At 39.0% G+C, this 11,126-nt stretch overlaps 1 pseudogene; it reads right to left on the bottom strand.

Moving 5' to 3' along the window:
- Positions 1 to 9,103: 9,103 nt before the first annotated feature.
- On the bottom strand, positions 9,104 to 10,264 carry LOC132517964 (methionine aminopeptidase 1-like; annotated as a pseudogene).
- Between the last annotated feature and the right edge of the window lie 862 nt (positions 10,265 to 11,126).

Genomic DNA, 11,126 nt, shown 5'->3' with positions numbered 1-11,126 from the left:
TATGATGTGGATGACCGTCCATGGTCAAAATCAGAGCCTCCTCCACTGAGCAGGGGGTAAGGAAAGATGAGAGCAGGTGCCAGAAAGTGTGGAGTAAGGGTGGGTACAGCTATGGAAGAAGTCTGGTACGTTCTTCCTAATTCCTGTATTTCCTAAGTGAAGTTGGAGAGAGAGTTTTCTGAATGGTGATGGGGGTAGGTGTAATAGTATAAAAAGTGTAAAATAGTGATTGACTCTTAGAACCATTCTAAATAGGGGATGGTGATGAGGGCTATTCAGGAGAACTGCCAGGGAGCACTGAGGAAACTTGGCGATTAGACAGTGTGAACTTTCAGAGGTCCTAATCTGCAGGTATGTATTCTCTAAGAGTGCTCACCAATCTAAGGATAGGTTGGGGGGAGATTTGGAGACTTCATTTATCCAGAGATGGAGTTTTCTGTTGATGGATAGTGAAAACCTGTGGAAGGTGGAGAACTGATAGAGTGAAAACTGAATGACCACCAGTGTAGTGAAACCTGTGGTCCAGGTGTATAGAGAATTAAGTAAAGCCAAGAGGAGAATGAATGGAAAAAGGAAAGAGATGAGGGACTGGACATCTCAATAAGGTTTGAAATGATTGTGGTGGGAGAGAGGGAGCAGGAGAGCTGGGAACATGAGGTGTGGTTCAAGAGGGGGATGTGACACTTTACTTTCTCTAAATGTAATGCGGTTTCCTAAGCTGAATCTTGGAACAGAAAAAGGACACCAGTGGAAAAACTGGTGAAATCCAAACTAAGCTGCAGTTTAATCCATATGATTCACCAACGTTAATGTTTTGGTTTTGGCAAATGCATCACAGTTATATAAGATGTTAATATTAGGGAAAACTGGGTGAAAGGTATACAGGAACTCCATACTATCTTTACAACTTCTCTATAAATCTGAAATTATTTCAAAATAAAAGGCTTATATCTATATATTTTTTTAAATATCATGTTTCATGTAAAAAAGTTAAAAACACAGACATACAGACATGCACATTTCAACCTGATAACAGGATTTGGGATCATCCCTTGTTTCCACATTTGAATCGCAAAATTTTGAGTCTGGCTATATTCCTCTGATCAACAATACCCAGCACATAAATGGTTTTCTTCTCACCACTTTCTTCTTCATGGGTCATGGAGAACTCTTAAATTTCTAGATTCATGACTGGTAGCAGTAATAGTGGGCCTGTAAGAAGATCTCCAGTGGTCCTCACTTCTTTAATGTGGTCTACATGCCATCACATTGAGTCAGAGCTCGCTTGGTGTGATCAGTGAAGTTTATGGAAGTTATCACTAGGTCATTAAAAATATTACACTTTCCACCCTGGTCTCTCAAATCACTTTCTTTGGGCTAAACCAGACACTGTTCTGTAGGGTCACCCAAACACCCCCAAGGAGAGACCCATATGGAGAGGAACAGAGGTCCTTGACCCAAAGCCAGTGACTATTTCATAGAAAAGTCAGGGAAACATCTTGAAAGAAAATAACCCAGACCCAGTCAAACCTTCAAATAGCTTTAACCCAGGCCAGAATCTGACTGGAACTCAACAAAAGACTTCAAGTCAGAACTTCCCTACCAAACTGTTCTTGAATTCTTGACTGCCAGAAACCTTGGGAGATAATGAATGATTATTTTTTAAGATACAAATTTCGGATGGTTTGCTACACAAAAATAGGTAATTAGTACAGATTTTGGTACAAACAAGTGAAGTGGTGTGATAAAAAAAAAAATTCTAAAACATGTGGGATTGGTGGTGCAACCCAGCAGTGGGCAGAAGCTGCAAGTACCTTGGAAGAGTGTTAATAAAATCCTAAAAAGCTAATCCTAAAAAGCTTTGAAGAGACTGTTAAACGTGAGTGATGGCCTTCATGAAGGCTCTCAGTGAGTGTTTAACATAATTTGAGGAAAATGGAGGAAAGAGAGCACATTTTTAAAATGGCAGGAAATTTAGTAATACTATTTCCTGTGTAAGGTGGGAAACCACAACCCCACACCAGAGTACATAATTAATTTAATGATCTATCTAAGGAGATTTCTAGGCAAGGTATTGAAGTGCTGCCCAGCTTCCTGTAGCAACAAATAGCAACACGTAAGAGAGGAGAGAAAGGTAAAGGAAAACAAAAAAAAACCTGCTAAAGGTAAAGGAACCAGGGCTGTTGGGTTCAAATATAAAACTATTTCTCATTGCTAGTCTTCCAGAGTAAAAGATCTTAAAATTTAAAAAAGGCTTCCAGGCAAAGATCAAACCCAGGACACTGTCAGTAAAACATGGTTCACTGATGAAGTCCAGGATGTAAATGTTGAGCCTTTTGTAATGATCCCAGAAATATGTAAGATGAAGCCTCAAACAGACCAAAGCCCCTCTAAGGATATTAAGGGCATACATCCCATGTATCATCAATTTAAAAACAAATACAAATTCTAAGAATCATAAGGCATTGTCCTACAGCAGGCTTATAGGAAGCAAAAGATTTGCGTGTCTATTTTCCAGTAAAATGAATCCCTGAAAAATCCATAAAAGACCCACAAGCTTTTACTATAATTGTACTAGATGAGACACCACCAGCTTGGACTAAAACGGACAGAGTCAGTATAAAATACAAAGAGGCTGTGGATTCCTCAATTACTATGAACAAAAAACAAGCTAAGAAAGCTACTCATGTAGTTCAGGGCAAATACTAGCTATCTCTAATCCAAAAGGAAGGATGCCTAAGAGGTCAGAACCAAGAGCCCAGAGACTTTACCAAGGTTTCAGGCAGTCATACTGAGCCCTCGTCAAGGAACTGGCATTATATGCCCCACAGGATTTTCCTATGGAGATTTTTACAATGGGGAAATTATTCATGTGTGCCTCCTATTCCCCCTATTTGAAGAGGATGGTCTACAGCAGTTATGCTACACCTGTCCCCACTGCATGCTGAGTATATGGAGACATAACTTGCCTCTAGTTCATAGGTCTTCAGACTGAGAGGAACTAAATTCAAGGAGCTGCCCTCGCAGAGCTGTATCTGAGGTTACACCTGTGCACCTGGATCTGATTTGGATGCCAGGATCCTGGTCTTCAAGCTGTTGCTGTAATGGGATAAGACTGGGGGATGGTGTACCATACTTACATGGTAACATGTTGCCTTGCCACAATTTCAAGGATGCTGGTACCCTGGTCAGAGAAAAAGCACTTTATTACTCAATGCACAGCAAGAAGCATGACCATAAGTATAATGGTGTCAGTTCCCTACCCCCAAGTAGCATGGAGACAATGCAGTTAGGCTCAGGTAGCTATCTGCACGCAGAGTTGGTTGCATTACAGGAGAGAAACACTGAGTTTAGGAAACCCATATTTTTAAATAACAGAAAGCTTCCCTGTCCTTCGTCCAGAGGAAGACATTATATTTATCTTACCATAAAATAAACATTCATCTACTTTGCTTCAGAGGAAGATACTACATTTTAAGGTTATAAACAAACCTGTCTTTTCCTCTAGAGGAAAACACTGTATTGTTCATGGTGCTCATTATACAAACACCCCCGAAAAGAGAGTCTGAAACAAAAGGCAGTCAGTCCTTCTGCTCATAAGGTGTGCACAAATGTGAAAGACCTTTGAAGAATTGTCTCTCAACGAAGCTTACGTGTGCTTTACATGTGAGATAGACAGGAAAGATTGAACGCAGAAGCTGGACTAGAGTAGCTAATCTCCAAGATGGCTTCCAATGAGCCTTGCTTCCTAATATCTATGCCAATCTGTCATTCCCTCCCACATTTATCCAAGTGCCAATATGTGCCTTTTGAGACTAAGTTATAAAGGCATTGTAGCTTCTTCCTTGACCTTTTGGATTTTTCACCTTTGGGGTGAGCACCACGTCATGAGGACTTCCAAGTACTCCTGTGAAATAGCCCACATTGAGAGGAACTGGGTCTCCTGGCCAGTAGCCAGCACCAGTTTGCCATGCATGCAAGAGAGACACCTTGAAATTGGATCCATCAGCCCATTTAAGCCTTCAGACTACTGCAGCTCCAGGCACCATCTGACTGCAAGTTCATTAGAGACTCTGAACATGAACTCTGTTGTGGATAACTAATATAGCAATAGTCAAGGCTGTGAATGTTAGCTAAGGGCAGAATTTATTTCTATGGCCCACATTTGGAACTTTGAAGGCAGGGGTGCTATCAGACATCCTTTAATAAACCATCTGGATCATATGGGATTTTTATCTGACAGTGATCATTAGGCTTATATTCCCCATGACCAGGAATTCACTATATAGTTCACCTTATTCTTGGATCATTTAAAGCCTTTCTTTTTATTAAACCAATATATGGTGCTGTATAATTCTTGTGAATTTGTCCCAATGTCAAAATCCACAAATATATATTTGGTTTTTCTATGTATTAAACAAAATCAATTGCCTGGTACAGGAGAGTGTTCATCTCAAGAATATATTATTTTTTAACGATGAATTTGGTTATATATCATTGGACTTTCTCTTTTGAAACTGAAGTACAATTTACATTTAACATTATATTAGTTTCAGGTGTACAATATAATGACTCTGTATATATTGCAAAATGATCACTACAATGAACCTAGTTAACATTCATCACCTTGTTTGTGGTAGATTTTCTTGCTTTCTTATATGATAGTAAAGATTTTCTGGCACTGTAATTTCTGTTAACAAGCTTGGATATATAAGACAATAAAAATAAAATCAGGTGGTCTAGTTTAGCTAATTTGAATCTACTTAACATATAGTTTGCTAAGTAGTGATACTCTTTTAAATCAAGAAGAATTAGGTGCCTTTAGAAATTTGGGGAAGCAGCCAAGCCCCCGCCCCCTTGGAGTATTTGGAAGGAGTCCCTTTAATAGTTTAAGTGTTTTACTGAACATGTCACAATTTAGGAGAAATCTAGTGAGGCATTTGAGTGTGCCCTTCACATCCTACTAGAATCAAGCCCATCATTCTCTGGCATGTGTTTAGCTATGAAGCAACCCACTCACAAAGCAACACCTGGCAGGACATTCAAACTGTCTAGCAGTCCTGGTGATAAACGCAACTTTACCATGAGGGTGATGACGACAACATTTAATTGAATTAGATTCAGGCAAACAATTGATATGAATAATTAATGTGTTGTTGGGTCAATAAGATAGCTGGATTGTGATCAATATTACATCATAAGAAAGTAATTGCTTTGCATTTCAATACCATTTTTTTAAAATCTGAAATGCACTACAATATGTTATTTCCCTAAGGAGCCAAGTCAGCATTTTGCTGAAGGGATGAAGTTGTGCTTGAAAATGCTGAGTACTTCGCTCAGGAGCACAGAGAAAATTACTAACGAAACTGGTAATACAATCCTTGTTTTCTGGAATGGATTCATGTGTTAGTCAACAGAGTCACACTTTTCCAGCTTAGATTCCTGAATCTGTCAGCTTATGCCGGGCTCTGGAGGGGCTGACAAAATGACTTATAAGAAGTTATAAAACCACTGGGAAAGAGGGAGACTCCCCATGGTGTTGAATGGCCAATGCTTCCATCACCATTTGGATAACAGAGAATTTTCTTTCCCAGATAACACTCTCAGGAATGCCATCTGGTCCATGTTCTTTCAAATATTCAGTTAACAAGGCTGGTGTGGGTTTTCCCTCACTCCTTCTCATTCTGCCATAGAAATTATGGTCTAAAAGCAAAACAGATATGAAACACATAGTGGCACAATGTATTTAACTAAAATCATAATGAACTGTGCAAAGTGAAAATAGCTAATTCTAGCAGACTCAAAATTGTCTGGGAGAATTCAAGCGTTGGAAGATGAAGGAAGTGACACTTAGTTGAAGCAGGAAGGATTAGTAGGAGTTATCCAGGTGAAGCATAGCAGATGAACAACCCAGGTAGAGGGCAAGTATGAAGGTACTGGGAGATAAGAGTTGATGTTGGATTATCAGGAAATAGAAGATAGGTACACCTGGGGTATAGTGAGAAAAAAATTGAGTGGTAGGAAATGAAGCTGAAACAGTAGATAAAGTTCGTTCACAGGGCCAATTAGATCATGTAAATGACCTTGGATTTTATTTTCTGAAGAAGCCACTTCATAGAAATAAAAGAGCAATAGATTGAATTGATTAATTCCTGTGTGGTTATGCTCTTTAATGTTATTATGGTTGCTGTGTGGAATATAACTTGGAGAGGAGCTAACATGGAGACAGGGAGAACAGTTGGGAGAAAACTGCATTAATTCTGGTGAGGGCTGTTGGTGGTGGTGCTGGAAAGAAGTTAACATTCTCAGGAAATACACAGAAAGGAAAAGACACTACAAAGCTACAATAATCAAGACAGTATGGTACTGGCACAAAGATAGACAAATAGATCAATGGAACAGGATAGAAAGCCCAGAGATAAACCCACACACTGATAGTCAATTAATCTACGATAAAGGAGGCAAAAATATACAATGGAAAAAAGACAGTCTCTTCAATAAATGGTGCTGGGAAAACTGGACAGCTACATATGAAGGCATGAAATTAGAACATTCTCTAATACCATACACAAAAATAAACTCAAAATGGATTAAAGACCCAAATGTAAGACCAAATACTATAAAACTCCTAGAGGAAAACATAGGCAGAACACTCTCTGACATAAATTGCAGGAAGACCTTTTATAATCCACCTCCTAGAGTAATGGAAACAAAAGCAAAAATAAGCAAATGGGACCTAATTAAACTTAAAAGCTTGTGCACAGCAAGGGAAACCATAAACAAAATGAAAAGACAACCTATGAAATGGGAGAAAATATTTGTGAACGATGAGACTGACACAGGCTTAATTCCCAAAATATACCAACAGCTTCTATAGCTCAATATAAAAACAAAAACAAAACAACCCAATAAAATCAATAAGGCTTGTGAGATAGAGAGTAAGGAAAAGTAAAGGCCAATTCTGAATCATCTGGCATTAGAATGTGGGTGGATGTTCAGAGTATTTTATCTTTTCTTGTGAATTCAGTGAAGTGCAAAGATAGGACAGGTTTTATTCTAGTAATCATTATCAACCTTGCCCCTTTTAAGCCACATTGCCATTGTCCTACTCACTCTTCCCCATTCATTCTAGAGATTAGATAAAAAAAAAATAAAGTTATTTTGGAGTTTGTAGTTTAATGCAGTTATTAAATATCACTTCTATTGGGGTAAATAATACTCCTACATTTAGGAATCAATCATTGCCATTTCTTCTCTTCTGCCCAGTTATAGTGAGCTCCCGAGAGAGAGAGAAGACAAGGTGTGGTGTGACCTGCATCTTCTCACTTCTCTAGGAGTAGGGATGTGTTGGGTGTGGGAAAGAAATGCAATTATGTGACAGTATCTGTATCTCGGTGGGAATAGGAGGTGGGTCTGGATCTCCCTTCAATTAATTAATATTGTTTCTGATCATGGAGCTAATGAAATCATGAAGCCATTTGTTTCTGCATGGTCCGCTTGCTTCACGTGCAGGCTGTATGTGAATGCATGACTACACCCTCCACCTGGGTGTACACAATCCCTTATCAGCTTTTTTTTTTCTTTTGGCAGGATAATCATTCAAACTTTCAAAATCTCACTTTACACATTATATTAACATTCATGTTGCAAGGCATTCCATTCACAAATATTACAGTTTGTTAAAAAGCTTCACACACATACCCCCAAAAGTCTATACCAAATTCAGCCACTTTACTAAATCATTAAAATAATAAAAGTAATGAAAACATTATCATAATTCCTTTAAAGTGATAAAGGTCTGAGGCACTCTGGGAAAGGTGTTCTCATACAAGTGTAACATGTCAGTGATATCAAATTATCTTACAATAAAGTTATCAGATACCCAGTAATCAAGTACACTCTAATGACAATGACTTTGATCTGGTATGTCTTCACCGGATACACTCCCATTTGGACTGAACTACTGAAAGGAACACAGATGTTGGGCAGCTGAGGTCATTTCTAATGAGATTCCAAACTTTGTAAAGGAGAAGTGTGTTTTCAGCACACCAAGGACAGCTGTATCCCTTCTGCAAGGGAACAGTCCAGTCTCCAAAGAGGTTCGTTTCTCATCACCACCAGGTTTACTAAACGTTAGAATTTCCAGACTCTGCTCACTGCTGGAGAGATTTCAGAACTGTCTTTCCCCATCAACATCCACAGTGCACCTTCCACCCTTCTCTGAATATCTCCAAGGGATGACCTTGAAATAAGACAGAGAGGGGAAGGGAGCATTTTTTCCTCCGATTAGGACCAAACAGAGGTCTGAAATAGCAATGGATTACAAAAATCTCATTCTCTGCACAGCCAGCTTCCACTTGGAACATGGCTATTTTTGCCATAAACTAGATTTTTTAAAATCTGATAACCTTTTTCCAAAGTGAATTTTTCCACATCCATTCACTCACAGAATCCACATTGGCAAGTCTCGCTGACCGAGTGCTTCCTTACACACAATTATAAAGTAAATAATTAGCAGGGGGAAGGGAGGCCAATTCCCAGATGGGGATTAAATCACTGGAAATGACAAGTCCATTTATGACAGCTTTTGACCTTGTCAGAGCAGAATCAACACAAACCCCAGGTCATATAGTGTTCAGTAATTACATATATGGAATTTAAAATGTATATATATAGAGTTCCATACATATATAATAAAAAAATCGGGAGCAATGTATTTTGATAAAGTTCCAAGGATTCTCGTCTCCAACATTCACCTGGAAAATAGCTGGCTCTAATGACCCAGTCGTGGCAGTGATAAAATCAACTTAGGAGCAGGTTTAAGTAAAACTGCTCAAAGGGAACATAAGAAAATGGGTGTGCAGAGACTTTTTTTGTGGGGAGAGGGGAGCATTGAGAAGAATGGAGAAATGCTTCCTTTATTCTTCTTGGCTTTTTCAGACCCAAGACAAGTTCTTGAGGACACACATCAAATGCTGTAGTCCTTCCTTATCTATAATCAAAACAAACAAGTAATTAAAAATTTCATCTTCCATTCTGTACTCTCAATAAAATGCAAAGTACAGCAAGAAGTTATCACCAAGATGTACCATCTCAGGAGAAATTAAAATTGGGACATGAAATGAGGCCACGAACTATTGAGTCACGGGGTTAGGATTTCACAGCTAGTGTCTGTGACCAGCAGGTTGTGCTCAAACTGGGCAGACAGCTTCCCATCTCTCATCACTGCTGTCCAGCCATCCATCCAGGTTTCATCCTGCCTTCCACCTTCACAAATTATAGGCTCAATTGTAAATATGTGGCCAGCCTTCATCACTCCAGCTGCTTTATTTTTGGCCTAGTGAGGTGCATTGAGGGCTGTATGAAAAAGTTTGTGGATTCCCTGCCCACAATAGCTTTGAACAACTGAAAATTCATTTGCTTGGTCATGCTTCTGGATAATGTTTCCCAATTCTCTGTATTGAACACCAAGTTTCACTGCATCAGTGGCTTGCATCAGGCACTCACACATGGTCTGAACCAGTTTCCATGCTTGCTCATCCACGTCTCCAACAAAAAACATCTCATTCAGGTCCCCATGATAAACATTGTGATAAAGAGTGATGTCCACATTAACAATATCACCTTCTTGCAAGGGCCATCTGTCTGGAATTCCATGGCAGATCACTTCATTCACTGAAGTACAACAAGACTTTGGAAAATTATAATAATTCAGGGGAGAAGGATAGCAATTTCTTGCAATGCATGCTAAGTGTACAGCATGATCTATTTCTTCAGTAGTTACACCTGGTTTAATCACCCCAGCATCAATGTCCACATAGTCTTCTCTAGCAAGCCTACATAGCAGTAGCATCCCTTCTATATCTTCAGATGAGAGTAACTTAACTTGAGAAGTACCTTTAAGAGCCTGCTCAGATTCAGACATTCCTAAAGGGTGATCAGCATAATCTGGTCTTGGACTATGACTTGACACTGGCCTTGACATCAGTGGATAATGTGGTCTGAGTTTACTAGTATATCAATAACATGCCCATGGGTCAGTGTTGATATCCCCTTCCACAGTCCAGGAAGACACTTCTTGCTTGGCCTTTTCATCTTTTACTTTCATATGTAGTAACTTGTGAGTAACCCAACTTCCTTGAAAACATTCCCGTGAGCAGAAGTACGAGTCCTGGATGCCCAGCTTGATGCAGGTGGGACACTGGAGCTTGGCCTCGCTGCTGCAACCATCCGTCTCGCACACACGCATCTCCAAGGCCGCCATGCTGCCTGGCTGCTGGAGGACCCCCTCACCGAGCTCCTCCCAGGTTTGGCTTCCTCTTTTCAGACTCAAAATATGGTACACACAAGAGAGCAGCCATAGTTTCTTTTCTCAGCTCCCAACAGCAGTACCTACCCACACCCCCCGTCTAGTCTGTTAATGCTTTTACCACCACCACAATTCATGTTCAAATATATAATATTTTTCGGTTCACACCAAAAGTGCATAATTATGAGAGTGTAGTTTATTAATATGGTTATATTAGTCTTAATTTTCAAAATTGCATCTTATGATTAGCACATTTGAAATTGTTACCAACTTTGACTCTTTTCCATAGATCATAATAGTTTTAATAGAAAAAATATTATTTCTCTAAGTGCCATAGTACCTGCTAACCTAAGAGCAAAATCTGTTCAATAGAGCATATTCTCAACACAAAAATATTTAAAGTGAATGTGTGAATATTTCCCATGTACAAAGAGCACCTTCAGTTTTCCAGAGTACTATTCTTTGTGTTTATGATTTTTTGAAAGTTTTGTCAAGTCTAAATGCTGAAAGTCCACAGGTATTTTAATATTCTGTTGCAGTACTTAGTATTAACATATCAAATTAAAAATGGAAACTCCACCAAAAGACTCTTCCCACAAGGCCAAGTATTCCACAGTGCAATTATAAATCTATGTATGTTGTAGTCTCTTCCATGTTTTCATAGGGATAAATGCTTTCTACATGTAAACTTCATTTTCCCTACCTGGAACTCACTCAAAGCTTTCAAAGTTGACGTCTTTCGATCCAACATTTATTTGATATTTGGTTAAATATTTCCAAACGGGTTTTAACAAAAACAAGCAAAACATAGAGGACT

The sequence above is a fragment of the Lagenorhynchus albirostris genome, chromosome 3 (assembly GCF_949774975.1).
Source record: "Lagenorhynchus albirostris chromosome 3, mLagAlb1.1, whole genome shotgun sequence".
NCBI classification, from domain to species: Eukaryota; Metazoa; Chordata; class Mammalia; order Artiodactyla; family Delphinidae; genus Lagenorhynchus; species Lagenorhynchus albirostris.
The sequence above is the reverse complement of the archived record's forward strand: the minus strand, read 5'-3'. Positions and strand labels throughout refer to the sequence as shown.